This window comes from Elaeis guineensis, chromosome 7, assembly GCF_000442705.2.
Source record: "Elaeis guineensis isolate ETL-2024a chromosome 7, EG11, whole genome shotgun sequence".
Taxonomy (NCBI): Eukaryota; Viridiplantae; Streptophyta; class Magnoliopsida; order Arecales; family Arecaceae; genus Elaeis; species Elaeis guineensis.
Window position 1 is genome coordinate 32,805,361 of NC_025999.2, and position 24,246 is coordinate 32,829,606.

The following is a 24,246-nucleotide window of genomic DNA, read 5'->3' on the forward strand; positions in this document are numbered from 1 at the left end:
AAATAAATTACTAGAAGTTGTTTAGAGAAACAACTGGTTAAGAACCTACCCATAGATGCACATGGGTTGACCAACCAAAGTTGGGCTCGTGTGTAGTCTGTGTGGATTCTAGTACCCATTAAGGAATTAAAGTAATTCTTCGAATTGGAGGATGAGGCTACCAGTTCGTAAAAATATTGGGAAAAACTTTAGACTAAGTCCAAGTCTTTAGTATTAATTTATGTACTAATAGAGGTCTCGTTTTCCTTTAAGCAGCTATGGCCACTGCCCTGTCGCTCCGGTCATTATTAGATAATGACAAGCTCATGGGACCCAATTTCGATAGCTGGTATCGAAAATTGAAAATCGTCCTTGAGCATGAACGGATCCTTTATGTAGTAACGGATCCAGCACCTGAGGAGCCAGCTCCGAACGCTAGTAAAGCGATCCGAGACACTTACTTGAAGTGGCTCAATGACCGCACCACCGTTCGATGTATTATGCTGGCAGCAATGAATGACGAGTTCAGTCGAAGGTTTGAGAACGCCCAGCCACAGGAGATGCTTCAAATGTTGAACGACTCCTTTGGCACGCCTGACGATGTTGAAAGGCACAAAACTAGTTGTGCTATTTTCAATGCTCGGATGAGGGATGGGGCCTCAGTCACTGATCATGTACTGTATATGATCGAGATGATTGAGCGCCTAAGCAAATTGGGCTTTCCTCTGTACGAGCAGCTCGGTAAGGATGCGATCCTTAATTCCTTGCCCAAGTCCTTCCTCCCATTCCTTACTCATTTTCGAATGACAAAGCCTGCAGTAAACTACCACGGATTGTTGGGGTTGCTGCAGAACTTTGAGAAGGATCACCAACTCCATAAGGAGTCGGTGAATGTAGTGGGAGGGTCTTCTTCTCGTCGTCAACCCTTTGGGAAGGGGAAGAAGAACAAGAAGAAGAAAAATAAGAAGGTGCAATCTCATGCTGGGACAGTAGCACGGGGTCAGACCAAGAAGCGCAAGCATGACTAGAGCCAGGCGGAGTGCTTCTTTTGCAAGAAGCACGGGCATTGGAAGAGGAACTGTCCTCAATACATTGCCTCCCTGGACCCGAACAGGCCAAAGAAGAAGCAAGGTAATTATATGATAACTCCTTGCAACTTTTCGATTTGTGATACTACTGCCTGGGTATTGGATACCGGAAGCCCTTATCATATTTGTAATTCGATGCAGGGTCTGCAGGTCAGTAGGAGATTTGATGAAGGCGAGAGGTTCCTGAATGTTGGAGATGGAAGCAAAGTTTCAGTTCTAGCTTTAGGAATCATGAGTCTTGTAATCAATTCTCGTAATGTAATTCTGAGTGAATGTCACTATTGTCCAAGTTTTTTATTAAATATTATTTCTGTAGGCCTTTTGGCCATGTACGGTTATGATTTTTTAATAAAAGTAAATATTTGCAATATCATTTTGAATGGTGTTACAATATTTGTTGGATAATTAAATAATGGAATTTACTTACTATCACAGCCTGTTAATATGGTTCAAAAATTCGGTAAACGCTCTAGAATAGATAATGTGTCAGAAGTCTACCTTTGGCACTGTAGGCTAGGTCATATCAATAAGAACAGGATAAACAGGTTGGCTCAAGAAGGAATTCTTGAAGTTAGTGATTGTGAATCACTTCCAACCTGTGAGTCCTGTCTTCTTGGAAAGATGACCAAGTCACCTTTTACTGAAAAAGGTGAGCGGGCCAGTGAACTCTTAGGTCTGGTACATTCTGATGTATGTGGACCCATGAGCTCAAGTGCAAGAGGTAGATTTTTCTACTTCATAACCTTCACAGACGACCTATCTAGGTATGGGTATGTCTATTTAATGAAGCATAAGTCGGAATCATTTGAAATGTTTAAACTATTCCGAAATGAGGTAGAAAAAAAACTGGGAAGTGTATTAAAACTCTTCGATCTGATCGAGGAGGTGAATACCTTTCCAATGAGTTTCTGACGTATCTAGGGGAGAATGGGATTCTCTCTCAGTGGACTCCTCCTGGAACACCACAGCATAATGGTGTGTCTGAAAGGAGGAATCGGACCCTGTTAGACATGGTTCGATCCATGATGGGGTTTGCTGGTCTGCCAATCTCCCTCTGGGGATATGCGCTCGAATCGGCTTGTTACCTTCTAAATAGAGTTCCGAGTAAGTCTGTAGCCAAAACGCCATATGAGATATGGATAGGACGTAAGCCAGTACTCTCACACCTTAGGGTTTGGGGTGTCCGACTTATGTTAAACGTTTAATTACAGACAAGCTTGGACCTAGATCTGACAAGTGTAATTTTATAGGGTACCCAAAAGAGACCAAAGGGTATTATTTCTACCTTGCTGATGAGCAAAAGGTGTTTGTCAGCCTTAAGGCAATCTTTTTAGAAAAGGAGTTCCTTAGTGAAGAAACTGTTGCCTTTAAAGTCGAACTTGACGAAGTTCGACAGGTGGAAAAACCGACACATATTACTGAACCTGAACCGGATTTGATTAGATCAGATCCGGAGCCCATTGATTATGCACCCTTAAGGCGGTCTGGTAGAGTACCACATCAACCGGACAGATATTATGGTTTCTTGGTCCGGGATGGTGATCCTATCGAACTTGATGAAAACGATGAGGATCCGATCACCTACATGGATGCAATGCAGAGACCTGACTCTGAGAAATGGCTAGAGGCCATGAAATCCGAAATGGAGTCCATGAAGGTCAACGATGTGTGGACATTGGTTGACCCACCCGAAGGAGTAAAACCCATAGGGTGTAAGTGGGTCTTCAAAAGGAAGAGGGGCGCAGACGGAAAGGTGGAGACCTATAAAGCCCGTCTGGTTGCCAAGGGATATCGTCAACGTTATGGTATAGACTATGACGAGACGTTTTCTCCTGTGGCAATGCTCAAATCCATTCGGATTATGCTTGCGATAGTTGCCCATCTGGACTATGAAATCTGGCAGATGGATGTGAAGACAGGTTTCCTAAATGGAGAGCTGGACGAAGAGGTGTATATGATACAACCTGAAGGGTTCACATCCACAGATGAGTCTAAGGTGTGCAAGCTACAGAGGTCCATTTATGGACTTAAGCAGGCATCTCGGAGTTGGAACATATGTTTTGATAGGACGATCAAAACGTATGGCTTCGTTAAGAACGGAGAAGAACCCTGCATTTATAAGTGGGTTAATGGTCCAGTAGTAGTATTTCTTGTATTGTATATGGATGACATTCTCTTAATCGGGAATGATGTCCCTGCGTTACAGGGAATAAAGATTTGGCTATCGTCATAGTTCTCATGAAGGATCTGGGAGAAGCTTCCTACATCCTAGGGATGAGGATCTATAGGGATAGATCCAAAAAATTGCTTGGCTTATCCCAGTCCACGTACATTGATACTATGCTGAAAAGATTCAGTATGGAAAATTCCAAGAAAGGCTATCTACCGATAGGCCATGGAATTTTCTCTCGAAGAGGGATTGTCCGACAACACCTCAAGAGAGAGAGCGTATGGGTAGGATTCATATGCTTCGGCAGTGGGATCTATCATGTACGCCATGACATGTACACGACCAGATGTGGCATACTCACTAGGGGTAGTGAGTAGATACCAATCTGATCCAGGAGAGAATCACTGGAAGGTTATTAAAACCATCCTGAAGTATTTAAGAAATACTAAGGACCAGTGGCTTATATATGGTGAATCGGACTTGAGACTTATAGGGTTTACAGACTCTAGTTTCCAGTCTGATCGCGATGATAGAAAGAGTGTGTCAGAATTTATTTTTACCCTTAATGGTGGGGCTGTCTGCTGGAAGAGTTCCAAGCAGCACACTGTGGCTGATTCAGTATGCGAGGCGGAGTATATTGCTGCATCAGATGCTGCCAAAGAAGAGGTGTGGCTGAGGAAATTCATCACCGAGCTCGGAGTAGCACCCTCCCTTGTTGGTCCAGTTCTGCTCTATTGCGACAGCTCTGGAGCCATTGCTCAGGCGAAGGAACCAAAGGCACACCAGCGGACGAAGCATATTCTGCGCCGCTACCATCTCATCCGGGAGATCGTGGATCGAGGTGACGTCGACCTTCAGAAGATCGACGGAAAGGAGAACCTGGCCAACCCATTCACTAAAGCCATTGCGGTGAAGGAGTTCAACGACTACAAGTCGAAGATGGGTATTAGATACTGCACCGATAGGCTTTAGGCCAAGTGGGAGATTGTTGGGAATAGTGTCCCAAAGCCAATCGTCAGCCTGTTGACGGTTGTGCTCCTTTTGTATTAGTACATGAATTATAAATAAATAAAAGTTATTTTGGTATTTTTTCATCACAAATGTTTCATCTTCTAATGAACTCCTGTGCTGTGGTGAAGTCCTTAGGACTATTTAGACTCGACAAAGGAGGATTTGTCGCTTAGTCCTTAAACATGTTCGCGACCAAATGATACGTTGTTACCAAGGACGACAATATTTATCGAGCATAGGTCGTTGTGTGCCATATGGGTTGGTTGTCCTCATAACCAAAGAGTGTGGAGACACTGGTATGGCATACAGGTGAGATGTAATGGTACATCTGCACTGAACGTGACCAACTCCGGAGCTATTTCTGCTGTCAAGATTTGCTCCGATGGGATATGGGTATAAATGTCCTTCCGACCTGAGACCGCCACGGTGACTTGTAAGCAACTCACTGCACTTAGGCACTGGACTACCTGAATTTCTAATTCAGTGACGGAAGGTTGCTGGGTGTAGTCAAGTACTTGACTTGTCGGTGCGTGTGTCAAGATGAGATTGACCACTCCAATTTAGGAGCTGTGTACAGTCGTGTTTCAATTTAGCAAAACCTTGGCCAGGGTAGTCCTAGTGAGGAGTCACAGGACTAATTGAGTTGAGCACGATTCGGATGATATCATCAGGGTTGACAGTTTAACTCTGAGTCATCCTAAACACAGGGATCAAAAGGGATGAATTATACGGTAACCATATTCACGTAGGTTCTGAATGTTGCGATTGTGATTATTCGACCTATCCGATCGTCGGGTACCATTGCTAGATGGTCACTTCGATTAGTACAGAAATTGGTTCCTGTGCTACCGGCTTAGGTTCGAACCTGCGGGGTCACACACATTAGAGGTTCCTTTCTGATCTGATGGCTGATTATGAGTCTTATCTATCTGAAACTCTATGATTGAGAATTAGGATTCTCTAATCATGAGTTCCATACATTTTGGATACCGGGGTCAAAATTTTGAATTTCGAATTTTGAATTTGAAATTTGAACTCTTTGATCAGGGTTTCATATCGATGGTCTCTGATGCCTGATTGCCCATCGGATTTGGACTCAAAATTTATGAGAGATTTAATTAGTAATTTAATCACTAATTAACTCAATTTGATTGAGTAATTATTATTGGATCAAGTCCAATTGAATTGGATTCAGTTTGGATTGACCCGATTAGGTTAAATGTTGACCTAATCGCTAAGGTGGTTTAGTCCCTGATTTGATCAGGGGTTAGGTTTAGTTAATTCCTAATTTGATTAGAATTTTATTAAGCCTAATTAAGCCTAATTATGTTGGGTTTAATTTGGTCTAATTGTGCTCAACCTATTTTAAACTAGGTTGGCTCAATTTGAATCAAACCACCTTGTTTTAAATTCCCTGCGTCACCCAACTTCCTTGCACCCATTTAATTCACGAGAAGAAACTTCTCGTGAAATTTTTCTCACATAAAACTCTTCCCCACGTCCTCATTTGTGCGCCATATGGATGGATAAATTAATTAGTTAGCTATTCAAATTCAAAGCATGTTTGAATTTGAATGGATAACTTATCACTTGGCCTTTCATCCTTATCCATTTTGTGCGCCACATTACTTACACGAGAAAAGGTTTCTCGTGAAACTTTTTCATGCACAAAGAGCCACGCCCCTTCTCTTCTCACGCCCAAAAGGATAGGGATAAGTTGATTTTCATTTGAATTCAAATTTGATTTGAATTCAAATGTGTAACCTCTTGTCTTTATCCTCTCACGCGGATAGGACACATTCGACATTGTTTTAAAAAGAGGAGAAAGGTGGGACGTGCATAAAAAAATTAGGAGAGAAACTTTGGGGCATGAGGAAGGCTTCTGCGCAAGGTGAAGGTCCAAAACCTTCCGAGAGAAAAAGAAAGAAAAGAGAGAAAATTGGGCGCAGGGTTTTTGGTGTGTACCCTAGGGTTTCTACCTAGGGTTCGGGAAGTGGGATTGGTGTGCCACGAGTGTCGTGAGTCCACCAAATTTTAGGGAGAGATCCATCAGCCTCTCAAGCAACTATGCAGATGATCCAGAGCATCCAAGAAGTCAGCACACATCGATCGAAGGAGTTCGATCAACATCTATCATCAAAAGGGTGAAATCACGAACTAGCATTCGTGAGGAGCTGATCAGACGGGAGCTTCGTGTGGATGATCTGCAGAGGCCAGACAGTTGGGTGGCTATGATGTGACAATCAGAGCCCTCCGACGGTGATCAGATTGCGGTGATCGACTACCCGCAAAAGGTGATGTGTTCTGAACACAGTACTGTAAAACGTTTACTGATTCAAATTTGAATTTCAAATTTAAATGCATGCTGTTGTATCATATTTAGATCCTAGTGTAGGGTTAATTAGTATTAATTAATGAGATTAATTAATAATTCTGCTGTAAAATAGTAATTTTGAAAAAGTTTTAAAATTACCATTTTGCCCCTGCACTAAATTTTCGCTTCAGTACCATCAATCCTTTGCCGAGGGATGACGCTTGAAGGTATAGAAATTCTTAAACAAAGAAAGAGTTGGCCAAACTTCAGCTAAACTACAGAGGAAAAGAAATCCTATCAGAAACCTAAAGGAGTTCGGTGCTACAGAAACTAAAGAAATATTTAAGAAGCGAAAAAGAACAATAACAAAAGGTGGAAGCAGAAGTTGAAGTTCGGTGCGAAAAGCTTCTTAGTATAAACAAAAGCAGTCGAGAGGAGTGCTAGCCCGACCAGTTGGCCCAGAAAGCTCCAGCTCGTACTCCGAAGGAACCTCATACTGAATCATAATCAATGAGAGTTCCTCCGGAGTCAGAGAGCTGGGGATGGTGTCCGGTATAAAGATCGGACAAGGTTCATCTACAGAACTAAGATTTTGGGAGCCTGGAATGGATGAACTCCTACAACTGCTAGAGGAGGAAGTGTTGGAGGACATTTTGAATCAAGTGAAAATCCTAAAAATCTTAAAAAAATTAAGAAAAATAAGAAACAGGATGCTCGTGGAAAATCGAACAAGCAAAATGTAAAGGAGGAAAAATAGAAGAAGAATAGCAAGAGAAAAAAAAAAGAGGAGTTTTAAAACTAACCTAGGCTGGTCTGAAGGATGCAGAGATGCAGAGATGGGGATGACTCGAAGAATGCCTAAGGTCGAGAAGGATGCTGGGGAAGAACGAAACTCTCAAGAAGAAGGAGGGACCGAAGAAACTTCTAGGCAAAGTGAGACCTCTTAAGGAGGGAGGCGGGTTTAAATAGGCAACGACGTCTGATAAAATAATGATCGCAGATCTCCTCTGATCGATCTACAACCGCCACGTGTCCCACTCATCATGGCAGGCGGCTGAAAGTGGCAGATAACAGATAGAACTATTATTGCACCGTACCTAGAGCAATGCTCCAGCAAAAATTTCAAAAAAATCTTTTCGGATCGCCTCGATTTGAAAAGGCTCCAGCGCCAGCGTGCCAAATGCCAAAATATCTGGAAACAATTGAGTATGAAAATCGAGGGAGGCAACTTCGGCTATAAATTTTTTTTTGTACTTTCTTCATTCGAAACCCGAACTCGAAAGTAGGAGGATTGGTGTTGGGTATAAAATAACCCCAGCCGAAGTTCATAAAAGGCCGACCCTTCCAAGGCTCTTCTGGCTTTCGATCTTGTGTGGCATCTTTCTGAACTCCCCCGACCGTCCGAGCTTCCATAATACCATCCAGACTTCTCCAATAATGAGCTCCTCCATTCATCTACTGGATTGCTCCAAATGCTCTCTGAGCTTCACTATCAGTCGATTTTCTATAGTAATCGACTATTCTTCGAATCTCAGCCTAGACTTCTTCCGGCCACGAACGACTTTACTCCGAACTTCTTTCGAACTTCATCAATATCCGAGCTTCTCCAACAGCAGGACTTCTGCAGTAACCAGACTCCATCCAAGTTTCTACGGCGGTCGACCGACTTTCGGATTTTATCCGAGCTAACTTCACCCGAGCTCCTACAAGAGCTGGATCCCAGCCGAACTTCTACAGTGGATGGATCACAGACGAACTTCTATAATAAGATAGGCTCCACCAATCGGGTCTCTACTCTGAGCTTCTACAATAAGAAATCTCCATCCGAGCTTCCACGACAACCAGTCTTCGTCCGAGCTTCTACAATAAGCGACCTTCTTTCAGACTCTTACAAGAGTCGGACTCCATCCGAACTTCTACAACAGAATTGAATCTCGGACTCCTCCAACATTCGACCTTCCCCAATGTCCTCGAGACTCCTCCAGTGGATGAACCTCCATAGCACCTTCCGAACTCCACTATCGATTGACCCTCTACCGGATTCCTCATGAAACCGGACCTCTCCGGTGGATAGTCCTCAGATGAGCTTCTACATCAGGCAAATTTCAGATGGACTCCTCTAGTAATCGGACTCTTACTAGACTTCTCCAACAAAAAGTCTCCATCCGAGCTTCTACAATAGATGACTTCCGCCTGCAACATCAGCACCCAAGGCACCCGACAATAGTGGACTCGTCAGCAACCTTGAAAACATCCGAGCTTCTCTTAGATTGCAGAGACAGAGCCATTCTGACCCATCAGATGCTCCAGTCGAGCTTCAACCGTCAAGCCCAAACTCTCTGGCAAGTCACGATAATGGCCACTACCCCACTCCACTCTCTGTAACAGATTCCATGTGGCCCCACCACTCTCTGGCAAGTCGCGACAACGGACACCACTCCACTCTCCATAACAAACTCCACGTGGCCTTGAATGGCCCCCTGATGCCACTACTCTCCGTAACAAACTCCGCATGGCCCCAAATGACCCACTACCAGGTAGTTACATATGTCACTGTCAATCAATTATGCTCTCCATCTATAAAAAGGGACCCCCAGATACGTTCTTCTCTAAGCTCTAAACTCTATCTTGAAACTCTGCTAAAATTCCATTCGAATGCTCCATTTCTGTTGAGGCAGAGTACTGACTTGAGCATCGGAGGGTCTTGCCGGAGCACCCCCAACTCCAGTTTAGACTTTCCTTGCAGGTTCCAATGGCAGATGCGATCTCCTCGACTCCAGCTTCTCCGGCATTGGTAGAATTTTGCACCAACATACTTCATGTTGATAATATGAAGAAAAGAAAGAGAAAAGATGTGAATGTCACATATCTCTAGCATTGCCGACTTGATCATATAAATGAGTCAAGAATTAACAAGTTGTACAAAGATAAATTTTTTGATCCTTATGATTTTAAATCATATGAAACTTATGAATCTTGTCTTATGGGTAAAATGATCAAGACTCTATTTACTGGATATGGAGTAAGAGCGAGTGACATTTTGGACTTTGTACATACTGATATTTGTGGTCCAATATCAACTCAAGCTAGAGGTGGATACTCTTATTTTATCATATTTACTGATGATATGTCCAGATTTGGATATGTGTATTTAATAAAATATAAATTTGAAGTCTTTGATAAATTTAAAGAGTATCAAAGAATGATTGAGAAACAAACTGACAAAAGTATTAAAGCTCTTTGACCTAATCGAGGAGAATACTTAACTAGTGAGTTTCTTGATTATTTAAAATAAAATAAAATACTCTCTCAGTGGACACCTCCTTATACTCCATAATTAAATGAAATTACAGAAAAAAAATTCATCTTATTAAATATAGTGCGGTCTATAATGTGTTTCACGGATCTTTCGATCTATTTTTAGAGATATGCTCTCGAGACCGCAGCATATGTTTTGAACAAAGTGCCTTCTAAATCTGTCTCTAGCACTCCATATAAGATATAGAAAGGAAAGAGATCCAATCTTAAACATCTTAAGATTTGAGGTTGCCTGACTAATATAAAAAATATTGATAGACATAAGCTTAGTGCTAGATCAAAAAAATATAGGTTTGTGGGTTATCTGAAGGAGAATATAGGATACTACTTCTACCACCCTACTCAATAAAAGGTTTCTGTTGGTAGGCATGTCATTTTTTTGGAGAAAGAGTTTATCCAAAAAGGGAGCAATGGGAGGTCTGTTGAACTTAAAGAAGTTCAAAACTTCAACCTATCCAGGATCTACAAGCTGATTCTCAACCTGATGTGCCCATTGTTGAGGCACAGCCACTATACACACCTCCTCTTCGAAGGTCAAGTAGAGTGCATAATGTATCACTCAGATATGGGTTTGTTAGTGAGAATGACAACACATCCCACATCATTGAGAATGATGATCCCACGATCTATACGGAAGCTGTCATGAGTAGTGACTCCGACAAATGGTTTAATGCCATGACATTCAAAATGGACTCCATGTATACCAATCAAGTTTGGACTTTGATTGATGCATTTGAGAGTGTGACCCCAATAGGCTGCAAATGGATCTTCAAGAGAAAGATTAGAGTAGATGACAAGGTAGAGACCTATAAGGTCAAGCTGGTGGCTAAAGGTTTTAAACAAAAATAAGATGTTGATGATGAAGAAACCTTTTCACTGGTAGCTATGCTCAAATCTATTCGGATTATGCTTGCTATTGCTGCATACTATAATTAGCAGATGGATGTCAAGACTGCCTTCCTCAATGAAAACCTTGAGGAAGAAGTCTATATGACTCAATCAGAGAGATTTATCTCTAGTGGGAGAGCAAATCAGGTATGCAAGCTGAATAGATTCATTTATAGATTAAAACAAGTATCGAGGAGCTAGAACATTCATTTTGATGAGACAGTTAAATTATTTGGCTTTATCAAAAATATAGATGAACTTTGTGTGTATAAGAAGACTAGTGGGGTACTATTATCTTCTTGATCTTATATGTGGACCATATACTGCTCATTGGGAATAATATCCCGATGTTATAATCAGTCAAGATATGGCTATCACAAAAAATTTTCATAAAAGACTTGGATGAAGCGTCCTATATACTTAGTATAAAGATCTATAAAGATAGATAAAAAAGGATGCTTAGCTTATCCTAATCTAGGTACATAGACCTTGTGTTGAAAAGGTTCAACATGGAGAAAAGTAAAAGGGATTACTTGCCCATGGGTCAGGGCATACAACTTTCTAAAAAGATATCTCTTAAGACACCTGAAAAGAGAAATAAAATGAGTTATATTCCTTATATTTCGACTGTAGGATCAATAATGTATGCTATGTTATGTTTTAGGCCTAATATGGCTTACGCCTTGGGCATTGTAAGCAGATTTCAAGCAGATCCTAGGGAGGATCATTGAAAAGCTGTGAAAAATATACTCAAGTATTTAAGAAGGACTAGAGATATTTTTCTTATATATGGAGGATCTGATTTAAAACTGAAAGGTTATACTGATTCTAATTTTTAATCTGATCTGGATGATAGTAAATCTATATCTCGGTATGTGTTCACCCTATATAGTGGGGCAGTAAGTTAGGAGAGTTTCAAATAGCAAACTGTTGCTAACTCAGTCACTGAGGCTGAGTACATTACTGCTAGTGAGATTGCTAAGGAGGCCATTTGGATGGAGAAATTCATCTCAGAATTGGGTATGGTTTCAGGGATTGAACAACTAGTGCTCCTTTATTGTGACAATACTGAGACAGTTACTCAAGCCAAAAAACCAAGGTCTCATCATAAATCCAAGTACATCCTAAGATGGTTCCACCTCATTCGGGATATAGTCAAAAGATGCGATGTGATCATGGAGTGAGTTGATACCAAAAATAATATAGCGGATCCGTTCACTAAGGCCTTGTCAGTGCAGCAATTTGATTGCCACCTTGATTGCATGAGCATCAAGTATAGGGGCAATTGGCTTTAGTGCAAATAGGAGATTGAAAGAATAATGCCCTACAAGCCAATCGCATACAGGATGCGATCTGATATTTTCTATAATTTATCTTTCAAACTCATATAATGATATTAATATTTAATAAAATAGATATTTTTGATTCATTATATGCTGCATCTTATTATTATTTTTAAGATTATAATGAACCTCATATGTTTGTATAATGATTTTAGGATCATGATGAAATCATGCCAGTGAGACCTAAATCTTTGATAGCCATGATCTAAAATATTCTCAGTCATTGGTTCATTGAGTCAGAGATCAATGAGATCGATAAGACTGACATATCCTATGTATGCTCAGAGATAAGGGTGGTTGATCTCACAACCACTTATATGGTGACACTAATACAAGGATGTGGGTGTTCATTAGAGAATAAGTTCACTAAATAGACCTATAAGAGAACATCTGATGGAGTCTTATTTACATGTCAGCTGATGATTCTCTAGTAAGAGTTATATAAGTGATCCTTTGACCTGAGATCGCCATGGTACCTTATGTACATGAATCCATATTTTGGTTTACTTCCTAACTTGATTCTCTAATCCTTGTGTGGGGTATTCTAGATATGATAAAATATACATGGAGGTTATGAGTGATCAATAAGGGATCAGTCATTCTTAATAAGGAAAGCAAACATCCTATGTAATCTCATAGGTCAATAATTCTGGAAGTCTTTGACCAAAGCAAGATGATAATTAGAAAAAGATTTTTAATATATCATCAACTGAATCATCATCTTCTAATCGAGATACATATAGATAAGTAATTGAGTTTAACATATTTCTATGCCCATAGCTCATCTGAGATGTTGTTTGACTGAATGATTGAATTACACAGTAACTTGCCACTAAAGGATATTTTGATAATTTTTTATCAAAATTTTAAATCTTTTGGATAGTCATAACATATTGCTAGACATCAATCTTAATTTGTAGACTCATCAAAATTAAAATAATTTAATTCAAAAATTAATTAGAAAGAGTCCTAGTTGATTGGGACTCTTGAGCTGACTTAATCAGATCGGATTAAGGTTACATCAAGAGTCTGTGTCCACTACTAGCTAGATTTAGAATCTAATAGATCACACACTTTAAAATTTAGTCTTTGTCTAATTTAATTAAGATTTAATATAAATTCTAAGGGTTAATTTGTTATGGTAGCACATGGTATTAACCCTAGTTCCTAAATAGGTTCAGTTCAAAGCGTTTGAGCTAAACTGGACCAGTTGCTTTTGACCTAATGGGATTAGGTCTAATTTTATTTGGTTCTTATAAAACTTAGAAGTATTTCAAGTGTGGAAGGAGTCCTCTACAGCCACTAGGTCTCATGCCAAAAATTTATTGCCGCCTCCTCTTAATTTGCATTGAGATATGAAGAGTCCTTCTTAAAGAAGACTCTCATCTTATCTCTTCGATTCTCATCCAGAACTCTATTTATTTCATGTTGATTTATTACAAAAAATTTTGAGATATAGAAGAGGATGAGTTCTTCTATGTGAAAGGTCTCCTGTGCCAAAAATTAATCATGGTGATTTATTTCAAAGTGTGAGAAGTTGGAGCACCAATAGTTGGCACCCCATGGTCCTTCCTCACATCCCTTCTTCACCTATTTATATGGGGAATCTCATATGGATTAGAGACTAGATTTTGGGTAAAAATTAGAGCCAATTGGCATGTAAAAGAGAAAAAAAAAATTGAAAAAAATTTGAGAAAAAGAAAAAGAAAAATCAAGAGGGAAAAGTTGTAAGAAGAGTGTGAGAGAATTAGCAAGTGTTGCTAGTTTGTCTTAGGGGTTGATTTTTTTCATGTGTTAGAGCTCAAAATTAAATCCTAGGTTGTAAAACTTCTGAAGAATGTTCTTTTGGCATGATTCTAGTGGCAAAATTGAAGGCGACTAGGCTTTGGTGTGTTCATACTTCGAGTTCGAAGCCGGCAGTATTCTTGTGAAGAAAAGGCAGCGGCAGCACACCGGTTAGGAAGGACCTTGGCCAACTTTCGTATGAATCACTATTAGAGGACTTCTACTTTGGAGTCTTGTGGAGATTACCATCATACCATACTACTCGTTGGAGGAAGTATAAACTTCTATCTCTTTGCATGCTTGTTTTTGTTTTGTTCGACATCGACAACGTGATTCTAGGGTTTGAATTTCGATTTGATAGTTTTAATTGTTAAAGCTATTGATATATTTATTTTAAAAAATTTTAAAATTTGATTTTTGCTGCATGATAAGAATCCAATAAAAGCTTCATCCTTTTGTGCTAAGAATAAGATCCAAGTAAATCTAGAAAAGTCATCTACAATCATGTCCATATCTCTTACCACCTAGGCTTGTTATCCTAGATGGTCTAAATAAATCCATGTGAAGTAGTTCAAAGGGTCTAAAAGTTGAAACCATATTCTTAGATTTAAAAAAACTTCTAGTTTGTTTCTCAAATTAACATGCATTGCAGATTTTATTTTTTTCAAAGTCAAGCTTTGGTAAACCTTTTACAAGATCTCTTTTGATTAGTTTAGAAATCAAATCTATGCTAGCATGCCCTAATCTATGATACCATAACCAACTATTCTCATTGATCTTGATATTCATTGCAACTAGACATTGATCATTCTTAACGAAATGATCATCTAGATCAATCATATAGACATTCGCATGCCTATTTCCAATGAGGACAATGCCATTATCAATGAGACTAGTTAGTTTGCACATAAGTGATTCAAAAATTACTTTAAATTCTTTATCACAAAGTTAACTTATATTCAATAAATTATACTTTAAATTATCTACCAAACATATATTTTCTATAGAAGTAGAAGGAGTAATGCATATATTACCAATCCTGATGATGTGCCCTTTGTCGTTATCGCCAAAGGTCACCACTCCTCTTTTAGATTCAAGAATGATAAATTATTTTCTATCACCCATCATATGCCTTGAGTAGCTACTATCTAAATATCATTTTTCTTTCTTTTCTTTGGCTACAAGACACACCTACAAGCAAAGATCAAATAGAGATTTTAGGTATCCAAGTCATCTTAGGTCTTTTAGGATTAGTGGAGATGGTTCTTTTAAGAACCCAAATCTTTTTAAAGCTTTAACTAATTTTTATTTTTCTAAATCCACAGTTATATGCTTTTTGTCCAATTTTATCACAGTAGAAATAAGTAAAGTTGTGTAAAGAGGAAGATGATTCTTTCACAAAAAAATTCTTCAAAACTTTTTATTTCTTTTGAGATTTAAATCCAAGCCCAGTCTTGTCAAAAATAGCTCTTTGGTTACTTAGTATCATCTATAATTTTTTTAGAATTAAGGGTGAATTTTTCAATTATGAGTTTGTGTATCTCAATCTCTTTCTTTAAATTCTGATTTTTGTAAAACCATATTCTTTCTCTTTCAAAAGTTTCTCTTTTTCCTTAATCAAAATTTGATTTGAGGACTTAAAGACTTTTGTTTTTCAAGGTAAGCTTTTTAAGTTTATCAACCAAATCATAAAAAGCTTCTTATAACTCATCAAAGATAAAATCAGTTTGAATTTCAAAAGTAATTATCTCATCTTCTTGAGCCATGAGACAGAGATTAATCATTTCTTGTTACTCCTCATCTAAGCTCGATTCTTCATTATCACTCTAAGTAGCCACCATCATCTTTTTCTTTATCTTTTTAGAGAATTTCTTTACCAGAGGATAATTCACCTTGAAGTAGTCTAGTTTCTTACATTTAAAACATGTGGATGGCTCCTTATCTATGTCTTTCTTTCTATCTTTGCTTGGCTCACCCTTAGGGAATGATCTCCTCTTGAAGTTTGGCCTCTTGTTTATGAAACGTCTGAAGTTTCTAGTTATGAGGGCCACCTCCTCATCTTCCTCGAAGTTCTAACTCTCTTCTTTTTTGATTGTTGACTTGAGAGCTATCGTTTTCTTCTTCTTGGTCTCCTCTTCTATTGTTTGCTTCATGGTTAACTCATATGTCATGGGAAAACCAAAAAGTTCTTCAAGGGTAAGGTGATGAGATCCTTTGTTTCTCGTATGACCATCACCTTTATCTCCCATGTCCGAGGAAGAAGAGACCTAAGAAGTTTTCTTACAAGTTTACTATTAGTATAAGACTTATTTAAACTTTTAAGTCCATTTATAATACTAGTAAAATGTGGGAACATTTCATTTATATTTTCAGGTGGTTGCATTATAAAAAGCTCATATTTATATACTAACATATTGATTTTGAATTTCTTTACTTGATTGGTACCTTCATGAATAATCTCAAGCCTATCTCATATTTTTTTAGCAGAAACATAGGTAAAAATCTTATTAAATTCATTTGCATCAAGTAAACAATAGAGCACAATTATTGCTTTAGCATTCAATTGAGCTATTTTCTTGTTAATATTATCCCAATCTTTTTCAAATTTAGAGATAACTTTGCCATCAACAGTAATGGTGGGAGTGTGTGGTTCATTGATTATGATACTTTATAGATCATAATCAAGAGCTTGAATAAATATGTGCATGCATACTTTTCAATATGCATAGTTTGAACCATTAAATAAAAGAGGTCAGTTAGTGGACTATCCTTCAGCAAGAGAGATATTTAATTTGATTGTCATCTTGATATTATCCTCTAAATCATAAGATAAACAAGTGAAAGAGAGTGTCCATTCTAATACCACTTGTTGTCCAGAGATACAATCCAAGAAGGGGATGAATTGGGTTTTCAAAAACTTTTACTAACTTAAGCAAGTATGTGCACTTATTGGATGAGTTAACTGTATATGTAGTGGAAGCAATAAATTGATATACAAAAATTTAAAGCAAGAAAATAAATAGTTAAGAGACAAGATCACACACACAAACAAACAAATTTATAGTGATTCGGTATCAAGCCCAACACCTACATCCACTCCCCAAGCAATCTTCTTGAAAATTTTACTATAATTACTTGATTATAAAAAGATTATTTTTTGAATTCATAATCTTAATTCAGTTGGTTTTGTAGGCTCACCAATCAAAATTTATCTCCAAGCTACTCCTAGACTTGTACAATTCAATTCTAAATTTGAATGAACTTATCTCCTAAGTTTTAATCCCAACTGAAACTTGAAATACATAGAAATTTGAGATGCAAAAAATTAACACAAGTACAAACTCCTTAATGAGAAGATATTGTATCTTTGATGCACAAGTTGAGGAGTTAGAAAGTTTTTATAATGAATGCTCTCTTCTTTCTCTTGAGGAGCAGTTGATTGCATAAGAAAGCTAGTGGTTGAAGTGGAAAAACTCTTCTTAATGGCTCACTTAATACTCAACAGAATTTTTTAAAGTATTTTTGTGGTTCTCTCTTGTATTCTTTTATTTTCTTAAGTTCTTCCATTTTGTAATAGCTTAGACACCTACTAAACCATGTTAGCATGACTAAAATTGAGTTCATAGCCATTAGAACTCGAAAAATAGCTATTTGGAAGTTTCTAGACAAAAATTGTAGCTTTTTGAAAATAAGCCATTGGAGCATTCAAAGTCTATAGAGTCAATCTAAGCAGATCTAGAGTTGAGTGGAGGTCTTCGAGAGTCAACTTGAGATCTTGGAGAGTTGACTCGAGTGCTATACCTAGAAAACTATCTCTTTATCTTTCTTGAGAGTCTCGACTCGAGCAGTGTGAAAGTTGACTCGAGGTCTATGCCAGTGTTAGTCAACATGTTAGAGTCATCTCAAGATCTACTGGAGTTGACTCCAAGCCTCTATTAAATGCTGAATTTGTGCGAGAGTCAACTTTACTCCTCCATAAGTTGACTCCGACCCTTGTTCATTTGAAAATTACATGGCTTGATCTCTTAACTCTTCTTTCTTTGAATCTTTAAGATAAAAATCATGAGTCTCTTTGAAATAGAGCTCTAGCTTCCTGAAACTTCTCATCAAATACTTAAATATTTTATTAGTCCTAATTATATACTCAAATATTTTATTATTCATCAAAATCAAACCTAGGGTCAATAGCCATCTCTACTTATATTCATCTGATTAGATTTGAATATATTCAATTATTTTGCTATTCATTAAAGTCAAACCTAGGGTCAATAGCCATATCTACTTACATTTATCTGATTGAATTTGAATGGAGATCTTATGAATCTAGGATAAATATTTTTTTATATATAAGCCTCTAAAAGGAAACAAATCTAAGATCTATTTGGATATGTACCTATTACTTCACCACCACGATAATATTAACTTCTAATATGAAGTCATGGTTTATTATACTTATTTAAAGCTTTTTTATATCATAAAATTTTTAATTTTAAATATATTATTACATATTTTATTTTTCTTAATTAATATTTTATAAAAATGTAATCATCTTCTTTCCAAAGTCTTTTAAAAGTAGATAATTCATGACTCCTTTTAGTTATGCTATAATTAATAAGTAATAGTATTAAATATAGAATACTTTTTGATATTTTGTATTATATATTTTTTATTTAAGTTAGATTAGTGATCCAAATGCTTGGTTAAATCGGTCTCCATACAAGTCTTTTAATAGTTACATCTTAGACTGTTACTTAATTTTGGTGCATTGCTTTCAATGTCGATCTGGATTTTATAGTAAAAATTATTTTTTTAATTATTAAACTATTTTGACTCATAGAACTTATTCATTAAATAGATTAGATCAAAATAATTAAAAATAAATATTTAATCCATCAAAGAATTTTAGTTAAAAATAAAATCTGTAATCAATTTTATTAAATTGAATCCTATTGGGATATATGAATTTCAATAGTTTAATGTATTTGAAAGTCCATCTAATGTCTAATCAAAATTATATAGTATTAGATACATCTTATCATCCTCTAATCTTATTTCAACTCTCATGATGATTTGCTTGATTTTAACAATATATAAAATACAGAATCAAGATTACATCTTATTTTAGTGATTAACATATGCATTATTCAAATATCATTATAATTAACACTTTTATCGATGATATCATTATTTCATCATTAATATATAAAATTTTAGTGATACTATAATGATCAGTACTAAAGACTTAAATTTTTAATAATCACTCTATAATCTTGTCATTAATAGTATATACCTATCATGATTATTTTAAAATATTATCATAAAATATATATGCTGCAGTGATGAATCATAAACTCATTATTAATGTATTGAACAATATTTATTTTAATGATCATTTTATCAACTCATCATTAAAAAAATATTATCATAAAAGATATATGCTACAGTGATGAATCATAAACTCATTATTAATGCATTGAACAATATTTATTTTAATGATCATTTTATCAACTCATCATTAAAAAAACTATATACATACAGTGATCATTTTAAAATATCATCTCTAAAAATATAAGTTTTTATTGATGAATTATAATATTATCACTAGTGATTTTGCCAACATCAATATGGACACAAAAAATATGACAACATAATATACCATCACTTAAAAATATAGACTTTTAATGACTATTGTATAAGTTTTATCATTAAAGGTATATATATCCATAACGACTATTTTAAAATATCATCATTAAAGACATAAATTTTAATGATGAATTATAAAATTATCATTAGTGAGTTGATAAAAATTAATTTTAGAGTTAAAATTATGTTTTCATCTTAAAAATATTTATTTGTGAGAAACTTTTATGATAAAATGAAAAATAGTCACAAAAATATGTATTTTGTGACAAAATCTCATGTCATTAATGTTAACCAAAATGATTTATTGTGAAAATTTCTTATTTTTATCACTAAATATGAGGTGTTTGGTAACTAGATTTGTATTTCACCATTAAAAGTTTGACAGTAAAATTATAAATTCTTGTAGTGGTGGTGGTGCAAAGAAGAAAAAGAGAGAGGTCTATAGAAGCCTATTATTTAGGGCTCGACAGCTTCTTGTCCTCCCTATCACTGCTCTGCATCTTGTCTTCCCTGCCTTTTCTCCATGCATGAGCTTCATCGTCATTATCTATGGTTGGGAAGAGGCTACTAAAATTTGCCCAAGGGGAAGAGCCTCCACATTTGGCTTTGACACTTGTTGAAGCTTTTTAGAAAGGCCTTCACTATAGTCAGGACAAGCCACACATAGTAGCTCCTCGATGCCTTGAACCACTCTATCACTAGAAGAGCCTTATTCTTTGCTTGGGTGACTTGGAATCAAGTGACATTTAGCTCCTCCTCTGTAGCAATGCTTTACAGCAATCTCCTAAAGCATTGCTGCTTGGTCCCGTCGTTCTTGACCACTAGCCCACTCTTGTGAGACCCAACCTTGGCCTCTGCTTCAATAGTTCTTTCCCTTGACTCTTGTAAGGCTAGTTGAAGTATCTCCACCTGGCTCTAAAGGTGCTACTCTCTAAGGGAATCCATCTTGCAAGGAAACAAAAAAGGGGGAAGGGTCAGCAAGGATGTTGCACAAATAGACAATACAAGAGGAGGAATGAATTGGATTTCTAAAAAATTTAAATTTTATTATACTCAATAATTAAACTAAGTGAGGTAGTGTGAGTGAGACCAATGCAATAAACAATAGTGTGAAGATGCAAGCAATAAGCAAAAGAAAAAAAATAATAAGGTATAAGTAAATACAAGAATCTTATAGTGGTTCAACATCAAACTCAGCACCCACATCTACTTCTCAATTTATCTTTAGAAATTCTACTATAATCTCTCCTAGATTATAGTCTGATTATTTTTTTGGGCTCATAATCAAAATTTAGTTGATTGTCTCAGTAGGAATTAACCAAAATCATACCCTCAAGTCAATCCTAGGCTCACACAACAAGCACACTCTAATTCAAGACATTGATGGACCTATCTCTAAGTTTCAATCCCAAATAAAATTTATTTACAACAAAAAATTTGAATACAATGAATAGCATGACAAAAAGCTCTTAAAAGGACAAAAAAAATTTGATGAAGCTCTTGAAGTTTGTGTCAAGGAAGCTTGACAATTAATATACTTTTCTTTCTTTACAAACCATTTAAATAGCTTAAGAATTTGGTAGTCGAAAGCTTGTAAGACTTTCTTAAATGCTCACTTAATGCTTTTAGATGTTTTCTTTATTTTGCTGCTTTTTTGGGTTCATTTTTATTTGATAACCTTTAAATTTTGATTTGGTAACATTTAAAACTCCTTCAAACATCCAAAAGGCCGTTTCTAACTGTTGAAGACTAAAAACTAGCTATTAGACTCATTATATGCACTTCTAAAATTTCTGCAGAACTAGCTATTGAAGTTATCAACTGCAATCAAGTCGACTCAAGACCAAGTAGGGGTCAGCTCGAGGTAACTATAAATTAGCTTGATAAAAGTAGGGTTCGACTTAAAGTTTGGCTTGAAAAATATGGCTCTCTATCTTCTTAAGAAAGTTGACTCAAGGTCAAGTAGGAGTTGACTCGAGGTTAGTGCTGAAAAATCCAACTCTTTGTTTGCTTGAGAGAGTTGACTCAACAAAAGTAGGGATCAACTTCCAAATTGTGCCACTTGATATTTACGTGCCAGAGTCAATTATTTGAAGCTTGGAGTCAGCTCTTAACCTATTTCACTTGATTTTTCATGATGTGGCTTCTTCAATCTATTTTTTTTATTTCTTAATTTAATATTTATGGAATACTTCCTAAGAGTGACTTTGGCTTCCTAAAATATTTTTAATATGAACTTCAATAATACATTAATACCAAAATAAATACTCAAATATTTTATATTCATCAAAATCAATTTTTGAGTCAATAAGCTTTCTCATTTTGATGATGATAAAACTTTGAGTATGAGCAAATAATTCCACTAATGTAAATGTATCAGAGCAAGTTTCATCTTATCTTAAGAGTGATTTAACTTGAATGTAAAGCATGCATAGTAAAGTTTCTTTATAACAGAAGTTGTATTTCAAAGTTTATGTATCAAGATAGCTCGAGTTTTGATAAATTGAACTAGATAAGTATTAGAGCAAAAGAAAATTGAAATATTATGTATCAAAGCATAAATGGATCTAAAAAATACAATGTATCATAGCCAAAGATGAATACATCAAAGCAAATTAGAGTGAAATGTATCCGAGCTAGAAAAGATGCAAATGTATCATGTCAGAGCTAAAGTATCAATGCTTAATATTGCATTCAAGATAGCAATTTATTTATGTAATCAAGGAATTAAAACAATTATATCATATATGTATCAAAGCAATTGAGGCAAGAGTTCAAAATCTGAGCAAATAGTCCAATTGGTTTCTTTAGTCCAAGAGCAAATAGTCCAATTAATTAATTGATTTCTTTAGTCCAATTAATTTATGTCTTTTAATTCTTACTTATCAATCATTTACTTCTCATTTTACCATTCTTACTTATCAATTATTTGCTTCTTAATTTATCATTTCTCCCTCTTTTTGTCATCAACAAAAAGATAAAGCACAGAGATACATAAGAATGGAATATAAAGGAGAAATATCATTTTCATTTGATAGAACCTATCTTTACAAGAGTATCAGTTAAAATAGATATATTATTTCCAAAAAGAAATCCACTACAGTATATCAAGATACAATATATTGATGGGTTCCAGTGGTGCAGCGGAAGGGTTAGGTGTTTAAAATTTTCATTCAAATACTCGATGCACCGAAAATCCCAATATCCAGAAACTCTTGACTATAATAATCAAAGTACAATAAATATAAATTAGGATAAGAAGAATACATGTAGTGCTAATCTCAATTTTCATAAGACATCCAAGTATCTGCCCTTCAATGGTGATCCACACTGAAACTGAATCAAGGACAGTACTCCTTCTGCACCTTACTTCAAGAGTTCTAGCCATTAGAACTCGACTAGCCTCATACTGGTCAGATTTCTCCAAGAAACTGACTCCATCCTCTCAGAACCTCCTTTGAACTTCTGATCCTCCTTCTTTAAGACCCTCACAATACTAGTTAGGATCAGATATGGCTTTATCTTAAATCTCAAAGCTTTGTCTTAAAACTAAGATAGGTTGTAAGAAAGAAAAGAGAGCAATAGAGACAAAATTGAAAACTCTTTCTGAATTACCTCGGACATCCAGTGCCCCAACCAATTTATAGCCACTAGAGGGATGCCGAAAATGAGGGATGTGCCTCATCCAAGAGACCTATCTGATCTGATTATCAGAGATAAGAGTTTCTTCAAACAGAAGGACTCTTATTAATGATACGTCGATTAGCACCCTGCTCTGCGTGTGCGATCAGAGAAGGGATATTTTTGTGTCCCTTCTCAAATCAAAAAAATCATCAAAAATTCACATGGATAGAGGATTCAATCCTAATTCTATAACATATAATGAGTGGATAAAAATTCTCACAAATGGATGTGTTCTCATGTCCTTTCTCATGAAGTCTAATCACCACACATGTAGATGTGTGGATGAACTTATGACATCCATTTGGCATCCAGATAAGTCTGAAAAAATTCCAAAAAAATTATCAAAAATAGCTTATCAAATGTAAAATGTTATCACTAAAAATTGTTCCATTTTGAAAGTATTTGTTAAGAAGAAGGACTCTCCAAATCTTAGAGAGACACGATGCTTCTGCACGCACGTGAGACTTCCTTCATTTTTCCAATTTTTCTCTACCCCAAAAATTCTAGAAAAAATACATCTCATGCTTTGAGATGTGCACCAAAGGATGGAGGGTGATATGGGCTACACATGTATCTTAATCCCATGCCAGAAGGATTCTTTTCTTCTACCCATGCCAACACTTGTAACTTGTTTTGCGCCAAGAGTCCTTCACAACTTGGACTCTTCATAATTGACATTAAAATGAGATGTGGCACCCCAATTTAGGCTACTTCCAGGTGGCATGACGTGACCTAAATACCCACTAAATTGGGCTAGCTAATTAGCAAGGGATGAGACCAAATTGACCTCCAAAGGAGCAAGAGTTCCACATGTGCTAGCATGCTTACTGGAGCCTGATTGATTCCAAAATTCCAATCAACCTTTTTCAAAAGGATCCTTGGCCAATTTTTATATGTGTGTGACCCATTGGGTTTTACATCTAGCTGCCAGTAGGTCTGGGTGCAAGTTGATCAAATTTGATTATATTTCAATCTAATCAATTTAGGTCCAATCGAGCTAACCGAGTTCAACAATTATAATCC